The following is a 16412-nucleotide window of genomic DNA, read 5'->3' on the forward strand; positions in this document are numbered from 1 at the left end:
CAATCCTTCTGCCTCTTATGACCCATGCCCACTTCCTCATTTTGAGCAAGGTTCCAGCCATTCCATCATGGCTCAAATTGTGGGCCTCCCGAGCTATCAGAGTTGACACCCACGTGTCATACGGCAGGATGGGGACTCCAACTTGATGTTCTTTGAAAGCTTGCACTCGGCCACCACACAGTAGAAGCCCAGACTCTTTGTCTCTGTAGACTACAAGCCTGTCAGTGGTAGTACTTGGGAAGGTTGCGCCTTTCTGCGCTGCAAGAAAAATGTCTCTTAGGGCGTCTTCTCGTTCTCTTACAGAGATGACTCCTTGTGACAATACGGCCTCCCACTTTGGACTGTTCATGCCTTGACTACTTTGCCCAAGGAACTTTTTTGCTGCCCTCCAAATCCAAGCAACAGTTTTAACAAGTCGATTCATTTCACTAAACCGCTCAATGTCCACAAGAGTTTGGATGGCTGCAGGTGGTCTTTTTTCCTTAGTGTAGACCTGGCTTGAACTCTGGTCTCCTTTTTGCTTCAATTCTTTGGTCTTTGTCAAAGCAGCAACAAATGCCTTCTTCTGTAACTTGTTGACACTTTCTTTGGCAGTAGCTACTAGCTCTTTAGCTGATTTGATCGGCCACTCTTCAACTGGTAGACTCAGAAACTTGGACCCATTCTGCCACTCTGAGTCTTCATCCAAGTCTTGAGGGTTCCCACCTCTTGTGATTATATCGGCTATGTTTTGTGAGCCCGGGATCCACCACCAGTCTTGAATTTGCGTGTTATTTTGAATTTCTCCGATCCTATTTGCAAAAAATGTCTGAAAGCCATAGCTTTCTCGCTGTATAGCCCCAAGGACTGTTTGGCTATCGATCAAATGGTACCACCTCCCAGCCTGGATTTGGCTGTGATGCTCAAAATACTTCTTTAGCCGTGACGCAAACACTGCTCCACACATTTCCGCTTTGACGGCATCGCCTTTGCAGTCCAGGGGAGTTAATTTGGCCTTTGACTCCACGAGCCTGATGATCGGGCCTTGATCCGAGTTCCATCTGAGGTACATCACTGCTCCATAGGCATGCTCGCTTCCGTCGGAAAATGTGATTGCCAAAGGTTTTCCAGCGAAGCATGGGGGAGTTAAAGCTCTAGTGAACTTGACCTTGCCAAGTTGGACGTACTCCTCCAAAAGCTGAATTGCATCCCCTCTTAAGCTATGCGAGAGAGCTGTGTCCCATGAGTCCTTGATTGGGCAACTTCCCTGCTTTGCCTCTTGGAATGCTCGTCTCACCAGTATAGCTCCTTTTTGCTTCATAGGAGTAACCAGCCCGACTGGGTCATACAGCCCTGACACTTGACTCAGTAGTTCTCGCCGTGTCAGCGGGTTTGGTGTTTGGTCTCTTACTTGATCGTAGTGGAGGTCTTGGCCAAGTCTCATCTTTTTCTTTCTCTTTGAGAAGTTGACTCCGACCATGACATGAAGCTTGTCTTCCTCCACCAGATACCCTAGACCAAGTGCTTTATTGTCCTCATCACACATTTGATTTGGCAGGACTACAGATTTTACCGAGGTCTCCTTCAACTTGGTGTTGCCTCCGTTCCTCCCACTTTGCCCAGAATAAATCCAGGGCTTGAGCTCGAACCCTCCAGCCTTGAGGATTTTCTCCACATTTTCAGTGATGATCTTCAGCTGATTGAGGTTGTTGTGGGATGTAAGTATGTCATCAACGTAGCTGTCCTGCTGGAGAACCTGCCGTTCCTCTTTGAGGTGGATGAACGGAGGAAGAGCAGCAGTTTCGCGCATTGCAAGCTGTGCAATGCACCCTGCTGGTTTATCGCCAATATTCACCCTTGTGATAGCATACTCCTCCAGTGCCGCATCTGCTGAATCTCGCCACAGAAATCGATGAAGATGCACTTCCTTGTCCTCTAGCCACACAGAGTTATACATCTTCTTTATGTCCCCCAAAGCAGCATACACTCCACCCCGAAATCTGAGGAGGACTGCACGGATCTGATTGAGGACATCCGGACCTTTCATCAGCATGTCATTCAGACTCACTCCTCCAAACTTTTGGCTGCTGTTCCACACAAGTCTCACTGGGGTAGTGACTGAGTGGGGGTTAGGAGCTATGAGGTGGCTCACGTACCAGACTGGCCCAGTCCAGCTGAGAATTGTGTCCTGGGACAACTTTGCTGCAGCCCTCCTTTCCACCATATCATGGACTTGAGCAGCGTAAGCCATCTTCCACTCGGGTTCTTTGGTTAACTGCTTCTCAGTCCTGAGGAACGTAGACTCAACTGCCCTTTGTTGTTGGGCAGGGAAGCAGGATCTCCTAACCAAGGGTATCTGGCGTGCCAATGCGGTTCCTTGCTGTGGTTGTCACTTGTGACATAGGTGAGTCCTTCCTTGACCACTTCAAGCTCCCTTTCTTCGGCAAGGGTCATCGCTTTGCCTCCTGGCTGGCAGTTTCCACAACGACAGCCCCCACATTTTGGTTCGCATGCCGCGCCAATACTGTCCCACTTCCACCACTCTAGGAAGTCATGGCTTGCAATCAAGGTGTTTGACTCTTGGGACTCAGTGGTGGCGACGTCTTGGTCCGGTAGCTCTTGCAGCTCTCTAACACAGCCAGTGACCTCCTCGTACCTGACAGCTGCTGCTCTCATTGACCTTGCAAAATGGGTCTTTGTCATGTGGGCTGTAACAGTCACGTCCTCAAAAAGGTCAGGATGCGACCCAGCAACTGTCCTCCCGAGTGGTCCATCCCAAAGCACGAGATCGCCGATGGTCCTAACTCTTTGAGGTGCCAGCCGACCTTCTCTGTGGCTTATGAGTAAGTTTATCTCCCTTGGCCTGACAAGTTCATCGAGTGGTATATCCGGGAAAAATTTCTGCAACTGCTTTGGCGTCACGTTTTGGTGGACATCTGCAATGTGGTCTAGTCCATAACAAGTCATCTGATGTGATCTCAGGGCACCCTTCGGGGTCTTTACTCTGATCCTCAAAAGGTACCGTTTTGTTTCCACATAAACTCTCATCCCTCCAACACCATGGACAACAAGACTTATGTCTTCACTTCTGAGGTTCAACCTGCTTGCGGCTTTATGGGTGATGTAATTGGTATCTGAGGCCAAATCGATCAATGTCCCAATTTTCTGCCCGGCATTGGCTGTGACCTTCAGAAGCATCATGATAACTGGCAGCTCTTGCAGTCCACTTTCCACCAGAAGGCTTGGTTGCTCCTTCACAGTACTGAGAGCTCTTGAGGTTGTGTTTGAAAACACATCTCGGCATTGCTTCGCCAACTCTGGTGGGAGTTTGGTGAAAAATTCCTCTTGCTCCTCTGTGTATTTTCTTCTGCTTTTCCCCTCTTCAGAACTGAATTTGCTCTTCTTCTGACTTATATTGCTTCTCTTTTTTTCAGCACTGGGGCACAGATAGTAGTGATGATCAGATGTATGCTCATCTTTGCAGTCTTGACTTTTACACAAAAAGGATGGATTGCAGTATGATCCATCATCATGAATCTCAAGGCACCTCCTGCATGCACCAAGTTTTCCAACTGCAGCTTTCTTCTCTGTCAGTTTAAGTCCTTTAAACTGCTTGCAGAAGTACAGCTTCCTCCTGTGTTTTCCATCGCCACAGACCACACAACCTATGTGCCCAGTCTCCAACTTTGTGGACTTGGTTCTGGCTTGTCTAGGGTCAGTCCGGGTCTCTCTTCTACTTGGTTCCTCTTCCCTCAGTTGCTCGAGCTGCTCATAAATGTTTTCTTGCTCTTTAAGGAAAGTTAAGAGACTGTCGAACCGGTTGCTTGCTCCCACAGTGTTCCTCCTGTCAGCAACATAGAAAAGCCATTCCTTTTTAAGGTTTTCTGGGAGTTTGCTTTCAATTGACTTTGTTACTAGAGGATTTTTTATAGCCCCTGTGTCCCCGAGGTCACTCAAATCTTGCAGTGCCTTCTCCACGGCTTGAATCAATTCCACTATCTTGCGTGGCTGGTGACTTTTGACAGCTGGCATCCTTTGTAACTCGTCCACTATTTCAATAGCAATTGTAGTTGGGTTGCCATAACGATTCTCAAGGACACGGAATATGTCATCTGCAGTATTGTAGATGGTAAAGGCGAAGGTCTCTTGTGATTCTGTCATCCACACTGTCCAACAATTGAACTTTTCTCACTTCTTGCGAACCAGTCGGCTCACCTTGCCTTTGGAGTGCTCCCCAGTCCTTCTTCCATCTGTAAAATTCACGTTTGATGCCAGTAAAGAGATGTCGGTCTCAGTTTAATGGCTGGTATGGGATAACCTGGAGTCATGGATGTCCGCACTCTGTCAGTGTCCTCCTTTATCCTTGCCTGTATGAAGTCAACCTTCCGAGATATCAGCTTGGGGAGGAGTAATTCCAACTCCTTAAGGTGATCTTGCAGTTTCCCCTGTTCTCCTGGTGGGATCCATCTTTTCCACCGGCCATGCACCTCTTTTGCAGTCTTCACCAGTCCTTGCAGGTGGTTCAGCATAAAGTCATATGCCTCTTGGTTACCATCAGGCCGTATTGTAGAAGCATGTTCGCACACAATTTGGGCTGCTTGCAGTGCTGTGGACACCTCAGCATTTCCAAAATTGATCCAAAGAGTCTCCTGAATCAGAGCTTTGGCCTCATTTTCTTTTAACTCACACTCCTTTGCAGCTTTTGCCAGGTTGTATTTTTGCTGTTCTGTCAACACAGCTTCTTCATCTGCGTCCAGCTCCGCCTCTAGCTCTGCAATGAAGCCAGCTTCCAGGTCGTCATTTGCTTCCATGACTTTCTCCGCTTCTATTGTGAGTTTATTGAAACAGTTTCTCAGCTCCTCTTCGGACATGTCCTTGTAAGTCCTGGTAATATTGTTGACTAAACGAGTGAACAATCTCTTTGCTGTGGTCCGCTCCATTTTGAGTTGCTCCACTGATTTCTCAACAATTTGGTGAGCCATTTTCCTTCCAAACTGTGTCCCGTTCACAGGTGAAAAGGTAGTCCTATTTCCAGATTGTCCAACTTTTCACTGTTGGTCCTCCGGTTTTTCACTGTCAAGTTATTCTACTCAAGTGCAGTTCCTCCAACTTGAAAGAGAAACAAGCATCCACTTGAAGACTCCAACTGGGATTCACTCAATGACAAAAGTTTTTCTTTTCTTCCTTTTATTTCAATTTCAAGGTATTGACCATTAGGTTGCCCATTAGGTGAAAAACCTTTCAAACAAGGAAACAATAGACACAGAATATTACAAGCACATTGAAACAATCTAGACTCATCAAAATACATCCTACATTAACATTTCCCATATTCAATACAAACCATTTTATATCAATACAATGACTCATTCAATAAACACATTAAGTTAATTTTTAAAAATCATTTACATCAGTTTTTAATACATAACTCAATCATGTTTTAAACTTATTTAATTGCAAATATTTTTTTCCTATTGTTTTTTTTCCATTTTTTCCCATTTTATCTTATAAACATACACTTAAATCAATGCTACCAACTAAGCCCTCATTCAACTCCTCCTTCAGAATCATCACAATAAACTCTTCACCACGTGTGACTGAAAGCAGGCTAGAAACCGAGCATATCAATTCAAACAGTTAAACAATTAGCCAGCAACCAACATCCTTATAGTAAAACTCGCACTCCTAAACACCGTGCCTCTCACCAAGTCAATTCAACAGGCCTGGATACATTCAAACTCAAACAATTAATCACACCCAAACAATTAGCATCGCTAGACAAACACTAATATATTGCTCTTACCGGCTGCCTCTTCAATTTTGTGGAAGCTTGCCCTGCACTCTGATCACAACACATCTGTCAGTGATACTCCAGAGTGTGTCATGGTGCTGCTAGGTAGTTGCTAACTACAAGGCTGACTTTCATGTGACACCAAGTGGTGCCACGCCTTAAATGCTCTGGACACAACAGGTGGCCTACTCCCATCAGTCTAAAAATCCTCTACATTTGTTGACTAATTTTAGTTCCTACTTTCATATTTATTTTCCAACATTACAATATTAATATGCTTAATTTAATATTTACTTGTATAAACATTAATCACTCTATAAAATTAATTATTTTTCAAGACAACAGGTTTGGCTTCACAGTTGTCTCCTACCCGATCTTGTCCAAAAGACCCATCACAGCCATCTAGTGGCCAGGAATACTCATTATAGTAACCCGATCGGCTTGATACTTGGAGCACAGCTGCCCAAGGCTTTCCTCCACCCGTTTCCATAAAAAAACCATAATAGACGTCAATAGACGTCTATGGCGGCCTATCCTACGATTATACTGAACGTTTTTAAACGTTTTTGGCGGTCAAAGAGTTAAAGGACTAGTTTTGGGGATCTTGGCTTGTCTTTGTATACACTTTATTTCTTCAGTATACATGTCCTGTTGTACTGCTCCAATGACGACACTTTGGGCTAGATTGAGCTCAGTTAGAGTGGGTCCAGTTTCGCAGTAATGCCAGCCATGACACTGTTTTGTTTCTTGTGAAGATGAGCTGAACTTATGACTTATGTGCAGGAGACGGGCGAGTGCACGAATGAGAGATCTCCAGGTAGAAAACTTTGAGAACCCGTGAGAGCCAAGTTGTGTGGAGTGGACAGTGGTTTTGAGTGTGGATACTTGAGGTCTGATTTCTCCATCAGTGTTGGGCTCCACAAGATCATAGGTGTCATCAGCAGACGTTTGTCTTTGGAACAGAATGTCTGGGCCAGTGAGCCAGTTAGTAAGAGGCAGCTGGTACACAGGAACTGCACGTGTTGCGTGATCTGCGGGGTTTTGATCGCTGGCTATGTAGTGCCACTGGCTTGGCTGAGATGACCTGTGGATTCTGTTGACACGGTTGCTAACATAGACTTAAAATCTACGTGTTTCATTGTAAATATATACCAAGACAACTTTACCGTCTGAGTATAATGTAGTTTTGTCTAACTCAAGGTCGAGTTCATTTGAGATCAAATCTGCGAGCTCCACTGCTAACACAGCAGCACCAAGTTCTAATCTTGGTATGGTTTGATCTGGGCGTGGTGCTAACTTTGCTTTACCCATAACAAAGCCAATATGACAACGTCCCTTTGAATCTGTGACTTTCAGATAGGCAACCGCCGCGATTGCCTTGGTAGATGCATCGGAGAAAACGCACAGCTCTTTGTGGAGCACTGGATGGGGAAATTTCTGTGTACACTCTTGGGATTGATAGTTCAGACAGCTCTTTGAGTGAGTCTTTCCAAAGTGACCATGTTTCCTCCATTTCCGGCGGCAATGGAGCATCCCAGTCTCCATTTTCAACAGTGAGCTCACGGAGGAGAGACTTCCCATGAATGGTGACTGGCGCTACGAAGCCTAATGGGTCATAAAGGCTGTTTATTGTTGATAAAACGCCTCGCCTAGTGAAGGGCTTCCTCTCATCTGATGTTCTGAGAGTAAAACAATCTCTTTTAATGTCCCAAAGGATGCCAAGACTACGCTGCATGGGAACAGAGTTACCTTCAAAGTCCAAGTCTTTTAGATCTGCAGCATGGTCTTGCGATGGGAAGGCTTCCAAAACTTCCTTTCTGTTTGTTGCAATCTTGTGCAATCTTAAGTTTGATTTTGCAAGTGTCTCACGAGTTCTGTGTAAAAGTGACACAGTCTTTTGCACAGTAGGCAGGGATTTGAGCCCATCGTCCACATAGAAGTCCCGCGTGACAAACTTCTTCACATCTGGATCACACTCTGGCTCACACTTAGCACTCCTAGTAGTGAGTTGTTGAGGTCTGGTCCTATTAACAACACATCGTTTAATGACACACCTTGATGCTTGGCACTGCTGTCAAAAACTACCCTAATCTGTTTAGGTTTCCTCGGGTTGTAGATGCCAAACAGTGGCAAATACCAACATTCCTCTCTGTCTTCTACAGAGGGGGCAATTTCTGCATGTCCATTTTTTAATATTTTGTCCATGAAGCTAATGAAGTGTTCCTTCATTTCGTGTTTCCTTTCAAAGTTCCGAACCAATGACATGAGAAGGGTGAGTGCTTGTGATCGGTTGTTGGGCAGTTTTGGACGTGATGGCTTGAATGGCAATGGAGCTGTCCAGTTGCTGTCTTTGTCCTTTATTAGACCTTCTTCCATCACTTGCAGAAAAGCTTTGTCTTGAATCGAGAGTGAGATGCAATTGTCAAACCTTGTTTGTTTGAACACATTACATCCTAGGTGGTCGGGTTCACATGCGATGCTGTGATCAAGCTGACTATTGTACGAGACATGTATGTCGCAGTGTTTTTCTTTTACGTTGTACACATTTTGACATGGCTCAAACAGTGTGGGGCGGCCTTTCTCTGTCGCATTAGTGAAGAGCGTTTTTACTGCCAAGGTTTTATGCACGTCTCCTAAACACACATTTCCTACTATGACCCATCCAAGGTCTAATTTCTGTGAGTAGGGTGCGTTGTGAGGGCCACTTATCTTCTTTTGGATTTTGTGTACTCTTGGTACGTCCCGTCTAAGTAGCATTAAAATTTGGGCATTAGAGTCCAATTCGGGAATGTGATGAGCCACAGATTTTAAGTGACTGTGATGCTTTGCTGCATTAGGAGTTGGTATTTCATCCCTATCATTTGGGATATCCTTGCATTCAATGAGGCTAGGGAGTGGGAGGTGGACTGTACCATCTAAAGCCTCCACTACATAGCCAGTAGTTCTCCTACCCATTGTTTCTTTGACACCTGAACATGTGCGCAGTGAGTATGGAGAGCTAGGACCCAAGTTGTTAAACAACTCAAAAAATTCTGAGCGGACTAACGATCTGTTACTTTGCTCATCATGAATGGCATAGAGACGTACTGCTTTGCTAGGACAGCAGGGTATACTTTCACAAGGCAGATTTTAGATGATCTACCCGTCTTGATTTCACCACAAACCAGAGTGCATTTGGAGGCTATCTTGTCAGGTTCTGTGGGACTTGGCTCTGTGGGACTTGACTCTGTGGCACCCGGCACCCCGCCATGCTCTGATGCTGGTTCAGCCTCATTCTGCCATGGTGCTGGGCTTGGGTGAAGAGCAGCACAATGTTTAGCACTATCACACTCAGAACATTGTACTTTCACCTTACAGTCTTTCGCCATATGCTTGGAAGTGTTACAGCATTTATAGCAGATGTTCTCTTTCAAGAATGCTTTTCTCTCATAAAGTGGTTTCATCCGAAATGTTCTACATTTACTTAGAGGATGGCTTTTTTTGTGTATTGGGCAAAGTTTATCATTGTCCATTTTTCTGTCCGTGTTATCTTGTGTATCTAAGCCAGAGCCGTGAACTATTTCGGTTTTGTATACTGATATTGCTTTTTGTTTGTGTGCTTTCCAAGGTGTTTTTTCTGGCTTGGAAAGAGCATCGGACTGAGATGAAAACTGAAAGCTTGGGTCATTTCTTGCATTTGCCTCTTGTGTCACAAAGTCCACAAATACGTTGAATGGTGGATACGCGACGTGGTGTTTGGTTTTGTACTTGGTCCCAACTGTTATCCACTTTTCCTGCAAGTTAAATGGGAGCTTCTGGACAATGGGATTTACCCCCCTGGCTGTGTCCAGGAAAGAAAGGCCAGGAAGGTCTCCTTCAGCTTTAGCACATTGCATTTCCGTCAGCAAATCACTAAACTTTCTTAGCTTGACATAGTCTTTGTTTGTGATTTTGGAGACTGTATCCAATCTTTTGAATAAGGCGTCCTCAATTGCTTCTGCTGAGCCATAACATTGCTCTATCTTATCCCAGATTATTGCTAGACCACTGTCGGGATGATTTATATGTATGCCTCTAATTTGCTCAGCGTGTTCAGCAGATTCTTTACCAAGCCACTTTAACATCAAGTCCATCTCCTCACTCGCTGTCAAGTCTAGTCCTCTGATAGCGTTATTGAATGAGCGTTTCCATGCTCTGAAGTTTTGAGGCTTGTCGTTAAATTGAAGCAGTCCTGTTGCCACAATTTCTCTCCGAGCAAAATACCTGATAAAGTCACTTACATTACTGCTATTATCTCTGTGCTCTTGGTAAGAAGGTGTAGCATTATGGATAAATGGATTGCACTTAGAATAATTAGGATTTGGGAAAGCCTGATTTGGAGGAAGATATGTCTCGTCGCTCTCTTTATTGACTTGCACCCTATGTTGTTGTATACACGGTCTTGAAGTCTCACTGTTTTGTGGTGGCTGTGACGACGTTCCAACAAATGAGGCTTGATCCAGGACATACTGCTTTGTGCGTTCTGCTGTTTCTGAAGGAGAAGAATTACTTCGTATCTCCAATTGAGAGGCAGCTGCTGCCTCTAACACCTCGGCTTCTGCTATGGCTGAAGCTACATCTCTCTCTTGTTGCAGTAACTCAATAGATGCTTCAAGTTTGGCTTTTTCTCATTTTAAATTTAATTCTTTCTCAGCAAATCTAAAACAAGCCTTTGCTGCTTCGGCTTTTGCTCTTGCCTTAGCTGCTGCAGAATCTGTCGACTTCATACTTGAGCGAGTCTTGTAGGTAGTTGACTTGTCGGACGGCGCCTTTTCATACCGCTTCTGGTCGGCCATTGTTGCGTTGACCAAGTGACGACTGCTGAGACACTGCTGTATGCCGTGTTGCCCCAGGCGTAGTAGTGGTCAGCGTAGATTCACTTTAGTCGCGTAGATGGTCGACGGAGAGATCTCAAGCTTGGATGCCGCCGTTTTACTGTGCCGTTATGGCTTATTAATGAACTCCTTTTTTGCATCAATGACTCTGCAGACGTGGATGTGTCAAAGCAGGTTTACTGACACTCAAAAAGGTAAAACTGTAAAAACATACATAAAATATAATTACACACATGTAAACAAAATTACAAAATATATTGGGCTGCATAAGTATGCTAAACAATGCAATAAGTGTCATAGATGCCATTTTAACTAATCTCCAGTTCGTAAATATTTAATTGACTAAGAAAGTGCCGCTACAGCCAGCCTGCTGATGGCCAATATACTCCAAACTGAGCCATAAAGTAGTTACATACAAATAAAATATACCTACCGGCGATGCAACCTTAAACTAGAGCTGCGAGCAGCTATAAAGGGCCCTCGCAACCCGTGCCACGTTGGGGTATTTGCACGTCGGGGTACTGGCATGTTAGGGTACTGTTTCATAAGAAACCGTCTAAATTGTAAATGTTTTTGCCATGCTTTTTGTGTTTGTTCACATTGCTATGGAATACTTTGTCTAGGTATTCGGCTGATAGGTATGCCTCCCAATATTCACACATCTAGCTGAATCATATAAAAAACATTTTTCTTTGCAAACAATGCATCGCTACAGCAAAGGCGTGCGACAAAATAAAACATTTCAATAACTTTTCATCTTAAATATCTTAAGATGAAACGCGCCAAAGAATATATGACGCCTATAAAAGGCCCCAAAAATGGCAACAAATACCAAAGTTAATCAAAATGGCAGACTTCCTGTTTGGTTTAGCATATGGCTTTAGAAACTTTTTTGTAAGTCTTAGGCTGATAGGTATCCAAATTTTTTCACATCTTGCTGAATCATACATTTCCAAAAGCTTCATAAAAATGTCGAGATGGCGCTATTGAGCCATTTATTGAAAATTGCAGAAAAACTCTCTAAAATGTTCATTTTTATGGCAAGTTTGATGTGTGTGCAAAGTTTCATGAGTTTTCGCATGTTTAGACAAAAAAAACAACAACAGCATTTTACTTGGCAAACAATGCACCGCTATGGCAACGGCGTGCGACAAAATAAAACACTTTCGATAACTTTGCATCTTAAACATCTTAAGATGAAGCACACCAAGTTTGAAGACAGTCGGATAAATTTTGTAGGAGTTCGTTAAAATAAGACCCCTATGAAATGGCCCAAAAAATGGCAACACGTTCCAAAGTAAATCAAAATGGCGGACTTCCTGTTCGGTTTAGCATATGGTTCAAAAAGAGTTTTTTGTACCTTGAGGGCTGTTACATATGTCTTCAAATTTTGGTAACTCTAGGTGAAATGTACAGCCGGGAATGCTTCATTAAGTTAGAATTTTGAAACACAAAATTTGATGCCTCGCCTCTGGCGGACTTCCTGTTAGGTTTAGCATATGGCACCAACAGGCTTTTTGTAGATCATAGTCTGTTACATATGTGTACCAATTTTCGTAGCTCTAGATTAAACGTACCACCGGCAATGCTTCGTTAAGTAAGAATTTTGAAACTGTAAATTTGATGCCCCGCCACCGTCATATAGTATGTCAAAAACTTTAGATTTTTTTACCATGATGTTGTCCCAGGTGTTGAGATGGTACAGCCCAAGTTTGAAGTCAATCGGGTTAACCGTGTAGGAGAAGCGGGCAAAAGTATGACCCCTGTAAATGTGCAGAAATGGGCCAAAATTGGACATTCAAATACTCATACCTCACTTCCTGTCTATTTTAGGGTACACATATCAAAGAGGTTTTTGTTCATCTGGATGTGCTACAGGTGCCACACAATTTTCGTAGCCATAGGCAAATCGTAGCGGGACAGGGATCCGTTAAACCTATGTAGGTGGCGCTACAGAGCCATTTTTCTGTTATCATGTATGGCGACTTTAAAATATCAAATTTTTCGCCAGGCCCGATCTGCGTGTAAAGTTTGGTGAGTTTTCGTTCATGTTTAGTGCCTCAAAAATGTGGTTGTTTGCGGAAAAGAATAATAACAAAGAAGAAGAAGAAGAAGAAGAAGAAGAAGAAGAATTCCTTCAGGAACAATAGGGACCTCGCAGCGGTCGCTGCTCGGGCCTAATAAAGACATCGTGTTCTCTCGGAACGGCAGAGAATGCGTGCCGTCCTCTTGTATTTCCTATATTGTGTCACTTCCGCCTCGCAACAAATAAGGAAGATTAACCGCAGCAACCTGCAGTGTCCACTAGATGGCACCACATACGCATAAACAGCTTGAAATCAAATACTCCTGGTAACTACACATCAGGCAAATAAACATTCATTGCGTAACAGCACAGCCGTAGACGCTAAATGACAGCTTGGCTATAAGTGTATTAACTAGTACTAGTAGCATATTATATGCGTATTCACAATTCTAGCATTACTGTTGTCTTCTTTTAAAAAGAAATTCCGACATTGAAAAAACATTTGGTTGTAGGAAATAGATTATGACTTACTGATGGCGAATCTGACATAGTGAACTCTTTCGGAAGGTAAACTTTATTCCAGCAAGACTTGCGTACCCGCTGAAGACTGTAACCACAAACAAACGTGCTCCCAACATCTATGGGCGTTTTCTCAGGAGGAGCAGTCGCCCTGGTGGGGTGGATGTGCGCATACGCATTTTTTTTTTAAAAGGTAACTGACAGACGTTTGGCTTCTACCTTCCGAGAACATCGATGAATACACCTTTAAGGGGCGATTGTCATTCTTTTGTTGAGGCAGCAAAGGGCTGAAATTGGTACAAAAAAATAACTGATAAGTTACTTTTTGAGTAACTTAGTTACTGTCATGTTTTGGTTTTGTGGGGGGTGGGATTTTGTTTTCTTTTGGTGTTTTTGGTTGTTTGTCATGTGTTCCTTGTCTCTCCCCTTGTCCCGTTATGTCAAACCACGTCCACCTGAGTGTGTCTTCCCTTCCCAGTGTATCCACCAATCAGCTTCCCTTGCCACTTGTGTCTTGCCCAGCTATGTCTAGTCATTGTCAATTAGCCTGTGTGTATTTAGTCACCTGTTTTCCGTTCGGTTCTTGGAGTCATTGTGCCTGTTCATGTTCATGTCCCTGTTTTCCATGCCATGCCTTATTATTGTTTTTGATCTTGTTAATTTTTTCCATAGTCCCTTGTTTACATTTTTTGTTAATTAAATCCCCTTTTTTTTTACTTTCATCCCTGCCTTGCCCTGTTTTTTGTTGCCCCCTGCATTTGGGTCCTGCCTCCAACACCGCCACATCGTGACAGAATGACTCCACCAGAACTGGACCCAGCGGGGGCAATGTCCGAATGGGAGCCCTGGGAGAAGGAGGGGTTTGAAGCCTGTGACCGAGCCATTGCCGGGCTAAAGGAAGCACTGGCTCTGGTCCGTGGCGTCTGGAGTGACTGGTCAGACAGGCCTCAAGGCCCTGAACCTCGTCTGCTGCGGCCTCTCGCCCCTGAGCCTTGTCTGCTGCAGCCTCCCGCCCCTGAACCTCTCCTGCTGCAGCCTCTCGCCCCTGAACCTCGCCTGCTGCAGCCTCTCGCCCCTGAACCTCGTCTGCTGCAGCCTCTCGCTCCTGAACCTCGCCTGCTGCAGCCCAAAGACCCTGAGCCTCGCCAGGCGCCGCCTAAAGACCCGGAACCTCGCCAGGCGCCGCCTAAAGACCCGGAGCCTCGCCAGGCGCCGCCTAAAGACCCGGAGCCTCGCCAGGCGCTGCCCAAAGTCCGGGAGCCTCGCCAGGCGCTGCCCAAAGTCCGGGAGCCTCGCCAGGCGCCGCCCAAAGTCCGGGAGCCTCGCCAGGCGCCGCCCAAAGTCCCGGAACCTCGCCAGGAGCCGCCCAAAGTCCCGGAACCTCGCCAGGCGCCGCCCAAAGTCCCGGCGGCGCAAGCCCTGCGGCTGCCTTCACCTCTCGTCGGGCGTCAAGGACGCCCTCCTGACTGGCCCCGCTGGGACTCTCTCGTCGGGCTTCGCGGACGCCCTCCTGAACGGGACTCTCGTCTGGCGTCATGGACGCCCTCCTGAACTGCCTTTTGTCTGGGACGGATGGGTGGGCCGTGTTCCCACCTCCGTGCCCCCTTCCGCCCGCCCTTGTTTTTGGACTTTTTATGTTGGTGGGACGTCTGGAAGCCGTCCCTTGAGGGGGGGGGGGGTTCTGTCATGTTTTGGTTTTGTGGGGGGTGGGATTTTGTTTTCTTTTGGTGTTTTTGGTTGTTTGTCATGTGTTCCTTGTCTCTTCCCTTGTCCCGTTATGTCAAACCACGTCCACCTGAGTGTCTTCCCTTCCCTGTGTATCCACCAATCAGCTTCACTTGCCACTTGTGTCTTGCCCAGCTGTGTCTAGTCATTGTCAATTGTTCATGTTCATGTCCCTGTTTTCCATGCCATGCCTTGTGTTTGTTTTTGATCTTGTTAATTTTTTCCATAGTCCCTTGTTTACATTTTTTGTTAATTAAATCCCCTTTTTTTTACTTGCATCCCTGCCGTGCCCTGTTTTTTGTTGCCCCCTGCATTTGGGTCCTGCCTCCAACACCGCCACATCGTGACAATTACTTTCACAATAAAGTAATCAGTAAAGTAACTAGATTCGGATACTAGATCATTGGTAATCACATTACTTTTTCAAGTAATCTGTGACAACACTGCTTATAGTATATCTATATTGAAAATTGACATCTGATGCTGAAAGTAATAATAGGGTCACGCGTTTAATCATTTCAGTGAAATTATATCATGCATTTTATGATATGATATTTAGTTGGGATACATGTATATCACTTAGCATAATGGCCCTGGATATATTTGCAATGTACAGTTGGAGGTGGAAGTCGAATCAAACTACTTGCCAAACATGAATAACATAATACAAGCATGTTCACCTAATCGCATTGCTTCTCCTATTTGGTTTTTCACAAAACCAGCTAAGCTTATTTAGGTCGTAACAAGTGCAACCAATCGTTCAGAGAAGGAGCTGCTGTAAAAAAAAAAAAAAAAAAAAAAGCATCTTCAGATTTTATCCTTATTTCAAATTGGTGACTCAATAAGGGTTTTTCAGAAGCAAGACCGGATTGACAAAAAAAACGAGGCGGTGAAAATTCCGGGAGTCCCGGTTTAAACGAATTCTTCTTGCAGAGTTACTGTCAACTCCTGAATGTTGACTGTGTTACAGCAGGTGGAGATAATGGGGAGCTTTAACTCATTGAACAGTGAGGGAACGACAAGGGAAGCGCGATCTGAACATGTAACATCTGAACATTTGTACACAAAGAAAACATGACATAAATCATTTGTGTAATTCCGGTACACACAAAGTCCCGTTCATTTCCAGAATTATGTGGAATTCAGATTAATTATAAGCGTGCAGACTTCATGGGGGTAATTCCGATTGTGACCGCTTGGTGTCACTCTTCTCGCGTGTAAACATCCAAGGAATGTCTGGAACAAATGTGCTCCCCATCTGCTGTGTGTAGCAACGGGGAAGCTAGCTGGGCCAGGCTGATAGGGCCCAAAACGTCTCAATGTCTAGTCTCGGTGTCTTGAACCCAGCATGAATGTAGATATACGCCTCCTGCCAAATGTAGAGGTGTAAAACAACTCAATTCAACTTTATTTATAAAATGCTTTAAGAACAGGCATGATATATATTCAGATCAGTGCATTAACCAGGGCCAAGCTAACGAAAGGGTAATTATTATTTAGCTTAACTGTACCTTACCTC

General features: G+C 44.7%; 1 protein-coding gene across 1 annotated transcript in view; it reads right to left on the reverse strand.

Moving 5' to 3' along the window:
- The window catches only part of LOC144010942 (uncharacterized), a 108483-nt gene that overhangs the window by 2612 nt on the left and 89459 nt on the right, over positions 1-16412 (reverse strand). The gene's annotated exons all lie outside the window — the stretch shown is intronic.

Source organism: Festucalex cinctus, chromosome 21, assembly GCF_051991245.1.
Source record: "Festucalex cinctus isolate MCC-2025b chromosome 21, RoL_Fcin_1.0, whole genome shotgun sequence".
NCBI classification, from domain to species: Eukaryota; Metazoa; Chordata; class Actinopteri; order Syngnathiformes; family Syngnathidae; genus Festucalex; species Festucalex cinctus.